Raw genomic sequence first — 10,507 nt, 5'->3', positions numbered from 1 at the left:
AAGAGAGCATCTACACTGGCATGGATGCTCTTGCGCAAAAGCACATCTCTTGCGCAAAGGCACATGCCAGTGTAGATGCTCTCTTGCACAAATACTTTAACACAAGAACTCTTGCGTTAAAGAGTATTTGCGCAAGATTATGCCAATGTAGGCTTAGCCACACTCTCCCTCCCACTCCCAGCCTTGATTGCTGCATCTCCCACATACACACAGCCCTCAGCCTCCTGCATCCCCATCCACTGTCCTGAGCCCTTCCATACTCAACCCCCTGCCCTGAGCCCCTTACCACAAACACAACCTCTTGCCTGAGCTCCCTAATCTCTGCCCTAAGCATCCTGCATCTCCACCTCCTGCCCAGAACCCCCCTAACACACACACATACTCAACCCCCTCCCTTAGCCCTCTGCTCTAAGCTTCCCCACACCTCCTCCAATGGAACTGAAACTGCATTAATAGCAGAAAATCAGAGTTCTTGCTTTAATTACGTATATTTTACATTCCCAATATTTTACAGGCCATCCTCATAAGTCCAAGATATGTTCAAAAAAACATGAACTTCTAGAAAAACAAAGCAGGGAATTTTTTTCCCCCACAGCTGACTTCCATTTGTGCCAGTTGTTGGTTTGCATGCCTTAAGAGTGGAGAATCGGAGGACTTATAACACATCAGTTTCTACAAGCATCAATGACTTTAATATTGAATGGATATATACCAGGGTAACTTATAGCAGGGACACCCTGTACATTACAAATCCCCCTTCAGGTTTCAGTTTTTACTTTGTCAGGTGGAACACGTTCACATCTGGTCTGATGTGACTTAGTAGTACTGTCTGGGCCTCACTCAAATGATAAAGGCAGATCCCTTTGCTGAAATAAAGCAGTTTTATATTCAGTTTATTAACAGAGATTGGGACAACCTTTCCTACTCTTACTAGTCTGTCTTGTTAGGTGCACAATTTACAGTAGAAAGTGTAAAAAAACTTTCTAAGGATATACACACCTCCCCCTAAAGTAGGTTGCAATAGGACAGTACCTGAAATAAATTTAAGTTACTTTATCCCCTAAAATGTTTGAACTATAGCATATCTTTTTAGAAAAATATCTAGTCCTGATGTAAAGACTTCAAGTTATGAAGAATCCACCACATTCCTTAGTAAGTTGTTTCAATAGTTAATTTCCCTCAGTGTTATTTATTTACATCTTCTTTCTAGTGTGAATGTGTCATCTTTCAGTCATGAATATCATGGGTTTTTGAAATGGAGAAAAGATTTGATAAGAAAACTCTAAGTAGGGACTTGTAGCCTGTGACCAAATCACCCTTTAACCTTCCTTTTGGTAAACAAAGTACACCAATCTTAAAGTCATCACTATAAGGCTGTGGTGTCCAACATGCTAGCTACTAGCCATATTAGCATGGCTAGTTGGCTTGAAAAGTTTGGCTATTTGGCTGGTTGAATGTAGCTAGTTCGCTATAGCCGTAGCCAAAATAGAGGCTTCTGCTTCAGAATTGGTTGGACACCATGGCTAGAAGGCAGGACTATTCAACTTTGTGCCCCCTGGGGTTTCCAATGATACAGCACATGCTGAGAGCCGCAACTTAAGTGTGGTTGCATATACTTGCAAATATATAAGCAAATAGCTTTTCATATTGAGGGACATGAATACAAAACACTTCCCACAATGCCCCGGTGCTCCCAGCACCTCCTCCCTAAAGTAGAAACACCAACACCCTGTACCTGTCTGTTCCAGCCAGCCTGTCTGCTTGTCTCTTTCACTGTTCACCCCTCCTGGGAGAAGCTTTGCTGTTGTGGAGCATGTTCTCAGTGGAGTGGAGGCAATGTTCAAAGGATCCCACCTATGGTCATGTGTTGAACCCCGTATAAACCCAAACTGCACTGACGGCCGCAAACAAACAGGCTGCGAGCCACATGTGGCCCATGTGTTGAGTAGCCCTGCTATAAGGTATGTTTTCCAGACCTTGAACTGTTGCTGCTCTTTTCTGTACCCTTTCTATTATTGCAACTATTTTTTACATGTAAGCACCAGACATGGACTTAGTATTCCCATAATGCCCTCACTAAAGCTATATACAGAGATAATACTACCTTCCTATTCCTACTTGGTCTTCTGATTTTATATACAAGGATACCATTCACCCTCTGAGCCACAGCATCATACTGGGATCCAAATGAACATGAGCTATCTCCTAATTCCTTTCCATTGTCACTTCATCCTAGGATACAGTTCTCCATTTTGTAACTGTGACCTACATGTTTTATTCTTAGATATCTGACCTTGAAATAGATTTTATTATCATGCGTGTGGTTCAAATGAGCTCACATTATCACAAAAATTAAATTTATATAAGTGACCTGTCTCTATCATTTACCACTTCTCCAATTTGTGTGTCATCCTAAAATTTCACCAGGAATGATAGTTTATTCTAGATTTTTGATAAAGACATTGAATATCTTTGGGCACAGAACAAATTACTGAAGGACCCTAGTAGAAATACCCACATTGGATTACAATTTTTAATTTACAATTGCTTTTTTGAAATCTGCCTATTAAACAGTTTTAACCCAGTGCGCTACTGATTAATATGGGCTATTGATTTTGTACACTACTATTTTTATTAGAATATCATACGGAGATAGTACAGCCTTCCTACTTCTACTTGATCTTCAAAGGCCTTATAGAAATCTATTATGTCAGTTCTCTTTACCAGCCACATTTTTAATTAAAATTATTATAACAAGTTTGACAAATAACTATTTCCCATAAAAATACTATGTCTTAATTCTTTACTGATAGAGTCCCAAATCAGACTTTCCATGATTTTGCCTGGGATTGATGTCAGGCTACCTAGCCTGTTACCTGAGACAATATGTTTACGCCTTTCAGATACTGGGATTGTTTTAGCTTTTTTCCTAGTCCTCTTGAACTTCAAGATGTTCAAAATCAACAACAGTATTTTAGACTGCTTAGCAGTCAGTTGTTTAATAGTCTTGGGTACAAGTTACCTGGTCAAGCAGACATAAATACTTAGCTTAAACAGCTGCTGTTTAACATCCTTTCTAGTTATCATTGGAAGATATTAATACATCATCCTGCTTTTTCTAAATGCAGAACTGAAATATTTATTAAATTTTCTACATCACAACTGACACTGTTTATCTCATATTAGAGCTATTATTTTGTTAGGACTTAATTTTTTCCTGGTATATTTAGTGAAATTTCTTATTGATCTTAATCCTAGTGGCTTCTGTTTCCTTTCATTTACACCTTTAGTCTGCCTTATTATTGTCTAATAGTGATAGAAATGTAGCCGTGTTAGTCTCGTGTTAGTCTGTATAGCTGAAACAAAAAACAGGACTATGTAGCTACATAGTCCTGTTTTTATTATTGTCTGCATTTCCAAATTGTTAATTTTTTGTCCTTGCTATAAGCTCCCTGATTTTAATGTTTGTTCTTCTTCGAGTGCTTACTTATGTCCATTCTGTCTAGGTGTGTGCATGCCCTATGCACAAGTTCCGGAAGCTTTTTACCCTTAGCAGTACCCATTGGGCTAGCTGGGGAGCCCCCTGGAGTGGCACTGGTATATCCACGCATATAACCCTCTGCTGGCCCTCCACCCCTTCAGTTCCTTCTTTCCGCCTGTGGTGGTTCGCTTGCGATTGCAAGTGCACCCTAAGCCTTTTCCTGTGTAAATAATTGTGTGATTAGTGTTAGTTAGCAGTTCATTGTAGGAAAGTAGATAGTCTGTAGATAGTTGTTTCCCCACTTCCCTCCGCAAGGAGGGCATGCTGTGGCCCCAGAGTTTCAAACCTTGACGGGGCATGCGTCGAAGCACTCTGCGGCGTTGGAGCACTGAACAGTACCAAGGCACTGATCACAATCTCCGGTACTGACCACTACCAAGAGGGCGAGAGGAGGAAGGTTGCCCTTGAAGCGGGACCAAGGCACATGCCTGCGAGAGGGATGCCCGGGGGTTTCACCGTAAACATGCCAGCAACGGAGCCTAGTGAGGATGGGCACTCCAGAAGCCTGTGACCTGTCCATGATGGAGGTCCGGAAGCTGTCCACGCCAGAGACTTTTACGGTGGCTCGGGAGCTAATAGAGTTCACAGCCTCCCCAGGTCCGTCACTACGTGGCACGGATGGGCACACAAGCCAGGAGAGCCAGGAATGCCAGGTGGCTAAGTCAGCCCCGCACTGCAGTTGGTATTGCCCATGCTGTCGCCAAGGCAGGAATCTGGCATGGTACCCACTGCACCGCCAACACCCGCTGCACCGATGGCACCAACCCCACCAGTGCAGGAGCTGGTACAGGTGAGAACCTCAGGTCCCCTGGTGTCACTGGTACCACATCTTTTGACACCAGGACCCGACGCCATGCCACCACCAGCACCGCCTTCTGCGCATCAGGGGAAACTGGCGGCCATGGCTCAGCACAGATGGCACAGGGAGCACATTTCATCATCAGCACCACTATGGTCCTCGTTGGAATATTCTTCCAAATCTGACAGCAAGTCCCTGGCCTCTGGAGCTTCCTCACATCAGTCAGTCACCTCAATGGCACCATGGTCCTCCTGCAGATCAGAATACTGGCACCATTCTCAGTCCAGGCACCGGTCACCGTCTAGGCACTGAACGAGACCGTACAGCCAGGCTATGGCTCAAATATGGCCCCCACAGTGGCAACCACCCACGCAGTGGCATTTCTGGACCCCCTGGGCTTATCACCAAGCCCAGGGTCCCAGCCCATTGAGGTTGGGGTCAGTGGTTACCTTAGCTTATTCAGCTCATGGGGCTGCTCCCTTGGCCACCCCCCTTACCGGGGACCAAGGGTCGGAGACCAGAGCCAGTCCCCCTAGATCAGACAGGGAATCTGCCCACTTGATGCAATAACCGCCATTAGTGGGCTCCTCTGGGACATAAGACTCATGTGGAACCCACAGTGATTGCTGGAGTGCAGCTCCAGCAGAGAGTCCTCATCCTCATCACCAGAAGAGGCATTGGTGGATCCATCCCCAAGTATGCCACCAATGGACATTCAAACTCATCAGGAGCTCCTTAAGCAGCTGGCCCAGAACTTGGGGGTACAGGCAGAGGAGGTTAAAGAGGAAGCTGACCCAATGGTGGACATCTTTACAGCCGATGCCCCAGCTAAGATGGCCCTCCCATGAGGGAGTTGAACAAAATGGTGGCAAAAATTACAAAGAACCTTTTCGCAGATGGCAGGCTTCATAACCCTGACCGACAAGAGGATTGAGAGGAGGTAATTTGTGCCACAGACTGGGCATGAACACCTCTTTGCCCACACCCCCTCAGGCTTGGCGGTGGCCCAAGCCACCTGCCAGAGAGAGAGGCAGGGACAGTTGGGGCACATTCTGAAGAGCAAGGAACCCAAGAAATTGGACCTTTTGGGGAGAAAAGCTTATGCCACAGCTGGTCTGCAACTAAGGATTGCAAACCAACAGGCAATGCTCAACAGATACTCATATAACTCATGGGTGGCAGTAGATAAATTCAAGTCCCAGCTTCCCCAAAGCTCGCAGAAAGATTTTGCCGCTCTTATGGAGGAGCAGGAGAAGATAAGTCTTGAAAGTGGCACTTCAGGCTGCTCTTGATGCTGCGGATTCAGCAGTAGGATCGATGGCCATGGGCATAGTTATGTGCAGATGCTCATGGCTCCAGGTCTCGGGTAGTCCATGGGAGGTCCTCGTGAAGCTACAAAATCTGCCCTTTGAGGGCTCCGAATTTCTCGGAGCAGAGTGACAATAAGCTGCATAGTCTTAAAAACTGTAGGGCAACGTTGAAATCCGTGGCTATCCACACCCCTGCCCCATAGCATCATTCCCTCACTCAGAGATCGCAAAGGGGATACCAACAGGGCCCGAGGTTTGACAACAGGTGTAGATCTAGGGCTAATAACGCCAGGGGTGCTGGGAAGAGGTCATGATCGACTTCTGACCAGAATTAGGGACCCCCCCAACACGTCCCAGGGCCCAAAATTGGCATTTTGAAGGAACATCCAAGGGTGGAATATCAGCCCCAACTCTAGATCATCCCTTCTGTCACAGACCGTCCCCATTCTGCTGTGGCTGGCGTACCATCACTTTGGACTGAGGGGTTCTAGACACAGTGGCAAAGGGGTATTCTATCCCATTCTTTGCCTACCTGCCCTCCCACCTCCTTCCCCCACCCCCTCTTCAGGGACCCCTCTCATGAGTTCTTGCTCAGTCAGGAGGACGCCTCGCTACTGTCTCTGGGGGCAGTAGAGGATGTCCCACTGGCATTCAGGGGAAAGGGGTTCTACACCAGGTACTTCCTTATCCTGAAATCCAAAGGGGATTTTCTCCTCATCCTAGACCTCAGAGGGCTCAACGCCTTCATAAGGAAGTCAAGGTTCAGGATGATGACGCTAGCCTCCATCATCTTCTGGAGAGCAGGAAGCCCTATACCAGGACAGCCTATCAGGGTAAATGGAAAAGATTTTTGATATGGGTCAGGCAGAAAGGGGGGAATCTGGAAAGAGCCCCTGTTCCCCTGATTTTAGACTACCTTCTTGACCTCAGGAGGCAAGGGCTGTCTGCTTCCTCGATCAGGGTGCACCTGGCGGTCATCATGGTCTTCCATCAGGGAGAAGGGGGAAGATCCATCTTCATCCATGACATGGTAAAGCATTTCTTGAAGGGACTGGACAGTTGTACCCCCAATGTTAGGCAGCCTGTCCCAGAGTGGGACCTGAACATGGTACTCCGGGGGCTCATGTGGCCTCCGTTTGAGCCCCTGGCCACGTGCTCTGACCTCTCCTGGAAGGTAGTTTTCTTAGTGGCCATCACCTCTGCTAGAAGAGTGTTCGAGCTATTAGCCCTTTCCTCAGAGCCATTGTACACTATAATTTCTAGGGATTAGGTGACACTACATCCTCACCCCACTTTCCTTCCTAAGGTGGTTTCACTATTCCATATGTCCCAAGAACTTTTTCTACCGATGTTCTACCCGAAACCACATGCAGATGAGAGAGCGAGAGAGAGAGAGAGCGCACTCCATTCTTTAAATAAAAGGTGAGATCCCTTCTAACATTTAGACAGGATGAGGCAATTTCATAAGTCCTCAGTTTGTTTCTGTAGTGGACAGAATGAAAGGTCGCCTGGTGTCAGCTCAGTGCCTATCCTTGTGGATTACAACTTATATTAGGACTTGTTATGACTTAAAAGGGAAAGTGGCTTCACCTCTCACAGACCTACTAGGGAGCAGGCCTTAGATGGCCTTTCTAGCCCAGGTGCCGATTGTAGATATCTGCAGGGCGGTCACGTGGGCCTCGGTTCATATCTTTGCCAAGCACTACGCCATCATGCAGCAGGCTAGTCAGGACGCAGCGATGGGTAGGGCAATGCTGCAGTCCGTTTCATTTTTGGGTTCCAACCCTACCTCCAAGGGGGTTTTGTTTGGAATCATCTAGATAGAATGGACACAAGCAAGCACTCGAAGAAGAAGAAGAGACAGTTACTTACCTGGTAACTGTAGTTCCTTGAGATGTGTTGTTTATGTCCATTCCAAACCTGCCCACCTCCCTTTCGTTGGAATGTCCTGCAAGAAGGAACCGAGGGGGTGGAGGGCCAGCAGGCGGTTATATGCGTGGATATACTGGCGCCACTCCAAAGGGCTCCCTGGCTGGCCCAACGGGTATTGCTAAGGGCAAAATGCTTCCGGAACTTGCGCACACACCTAGACGGAATGGACATAGGCAACATCTTGAAGAAAAACAGTTACAAGGTAAGTAACTGTCTTTTATATCTTACATAAGAACGGCCGTACTGGGTCAGACCAAAGGTCCATCTAGCCCAGTATCCTGTCTACCGACAGTGGCCAGCACCAGGTGCCCCAGAGAGGGTGGACTGAAGACAACGATCAAGCGATTTGTCTCCTGCCATCCCTTTCCAGCCTCTGACAGACAGAGGCCAAGGACACCATTTTATCCCCTGGCTAATAGCCTTTTATGGACCTAACCTCCATGAAATTATCTAGCTTCTCTTTAAACTCTATTATAGTCCTAGCCTTCACAGCCTCCTCTGGCAAGGAGTTCCACAGGTTGACTACACGCTGTGTGAAGAAGAACTTCCGCTTATTAGTTTTAAACCTGCTCCCCGTTAATTTCATTTGGTGTCCTCTAGTTCTTCTATTTAGGGAACTAATAAATAACTTTTCTTTATTCGCCCTCTCCACACCACTCATGATTTTATATACCTCTATCATATCCCCCCTCAGTCTCCTCTTTTTTAAACTGAAACATCCCAGTCGCTTTAACCTTTCCTCATATGGGACCAAATGAATCACCAAAATGAATGCACTGACATTGTCATAAAAAACAACAGCTGTATAAGGACACTAGTCTATGTTCATACTTTTCAAATCTATTATAGTTTTTCAGATACACATCTTATCATACACTGTAAAAGGTTTTAAAGTATATATTAATGTTTCAATTCAAATTTCCAAACAATCACTAAATTGGCATGTAACTAGTTCACAAAACTCGGGGGGGGGGAGTTGGGGAAATTCAGGGGGGGTATACACCCCCATGGGGGGGATGTAGGGAAATCCCTGATAGGAGAGGCAGACCCCACAGAGAATGGGTAGATGATATAGTAGATTGGTGCAGAGCTAGTCTGCAGAAACTAAGCCACTCTGCACCAGACAGGGAAAGATGGTGTCTGATGCCTCCCTCCCTCATTTCCTTCCAACGGGCGTTGAGCCCATGGTTGATGATGATGATTATTTTCTCAGTCACTAAACTCCCACAGAGATTTCAGCAGATGCCATTAAGCAACTTCACATCAGAGAATATGGCAAAGCATTCCATAGTCTATTGCAGGGGTCACCAACCAGTAGAGCGGGATCTACTGGTATATCTTGGAGCCTCTGACTGATGATCTTGACTGGTTTGGCCAAGAGACTATCAAGTGCAGCACAGCAGCTGTCCTTCCCCCCACTGCTGTGCATCTCCCACCCTTTGCCTTGGAGCTGCCCCCCTGCTTTCTGTGCAGAGGAGGGGTGCTGATGTCAGGGTGCCCCCCCCTCACCCTGTATTCTGTCTCCACAAAACAGAAGGGGATGACAACAGGGATTGGGATGGAGGGAGTTTGCTGGCTGCTTTGGAGTGGGGCAGGGCCAGGATAGGGACGAGCCTGCCTTAGCCCCACTACTCACCACTGAGGTAGGCAATGCCCAGCTGGAGCCAGCTCCAAACCCCTTCCCCAGTCAGGTATCCCCCATGCCCCTGGACTCAAACTCCCTTGCAGAGTCTGCACTATGAACAGTCTCCTGCACTCCAATTCCCTGCCCCAGGCTTAGCTCAGAGCCCCGCTACCACTCCAAATCCTTTAGCCCAAGGCCAGATCCTGTGCCCCAACCCTCTGCCTTTGCCTGGTGAAAAGGAGGCAGGATGGGGGAGAGAGGGAGGACGGAGTGAACAGAGGCAGAGCCTCAGAGAAGAGACATGAAAGAGGCGGGGCAAGGGTGTTTGGGTCCGAGGGAAATCTTGGCTAGCATTTAAATTCAAAAAGTGATCTTGTGCTTAAAAAGGTTGGAGACCCCTGGACTATTATCTATTGAGCTTTATCCCTGGAGCAAATTTCAGCTCTCGCTCTCTAGTGACTTGTAGCGGAAGGAAACTGGCTACCGGCTATAAGTGGCCCCGATATACATCTGTTCCGCACTAAAGTCGTTGACACCTGTAGGAACTGATGTGTTCTAAGTCCTCCCATTCCCCGCTCTTAAGTCATGTCATAAAATTTTTTTTTAAAACCCCAGTGCAAATGGAAGTCAGCCACAGGTAAAACATTTCCCACTTTTACAGCAAAACACCTTAGTCCAAGTTTTTGGGAACCGATCTTCGACTTTGACCCTGCTGGGTCTGTCCAATAGAGACAGATCTTACCCCCCCCCCCCCCCCCCGAGTACCTGCAAGGGCCTTTTCTTTGCCCACACGGGCTCTGCCACTTGACCTGCAGGGCCCGTTTCCCCTCCAGCTGCTGGTTTATCTTGTCAGCGCCTGGGCCCAGAGGCTCCTCCCTCGGCGAGGGCCCAGTTCCAGAGGGGCTCCCTGGCGCTCCCCCTGTCAACACCCCCGGCTCGTGGGGAGATGGGCCCGTCGGCGGGGGGCCCCTGGCGGGGGGGTGAGCCTTGCCCCCGCCGTGGCTCCGGGGGCGGGGGAAGGCTGCCCGCCACGGCCCCGACAAACGGAGCCGGGGCCCTCGCTGCTTGGGGCGGGGGGGGGGGGGGATCCCCAGCACCTTTCACCGGACGCGGCGCTGCGGGCGGGGGCCTCGGAGGTGCGCAGGCCCGGAGCCAGGCCTCCAGCACGCGGCCTGTCGCTATGGCAACAGACGCCAGCGCGGTGCACGCCGGGCTGAAACAAAACGCAACAGTAAGCAGCCGCGGGAGGAGGCCGCTGCCGGCCAATGACGTGCGCGGGAGATTGTTGCCGCGGCCAATGG

General features: G+C 48.2%; 1 long non-coding RNA gene across 3 annotated transcripts; it reads right to left on the bottom strand.

The window, feature by feature from the left end:
* Positions 1-681: 681 nt before the first annotated feature.
* On the bottom strand, positions 682-10,434 carry LOC142818466 (uncharacterized). Of its 3 annotated transcripts, none has more exons than XR_012895942.1 (3): positions 9,972-10,434; positions 7,523-7,736; positions 682-6,701 (listed from the first exon to the last, which is right to left on the bottom strand). It is a non-coding gene; the product is annotated as an uncharacterized LOC142818466 (long non-coding RNA). The 3 variants fall into 3 exon arrangements; XR_012895943.1 differs by having other exon boundaries at positions 682-4,591; XR_012895944.1 differs by having other exon boundaries at positions 682-866.
* Between the last annotated feature and the right edge of the window lie 73 nt (positions 10,435-10,507).

Source organism: Pelodiscus sinensis, chromosome 15 (genome assembly GCF_049634645.1).
Source record: "Pelodiscus sinensis isolate JC-2024 chromosome 15, ASM4963464v1, whole genome shotgun sequence".
Taxonomy (NCBI): Eukaryota; Metazoa; Chordata; order Testudines; family Trionychidae; genus Pelodiscus; species Pelodiscus sinensis.
This window is presented reverse-complemented; position numbering and strand designations above follow the sequence as displayed.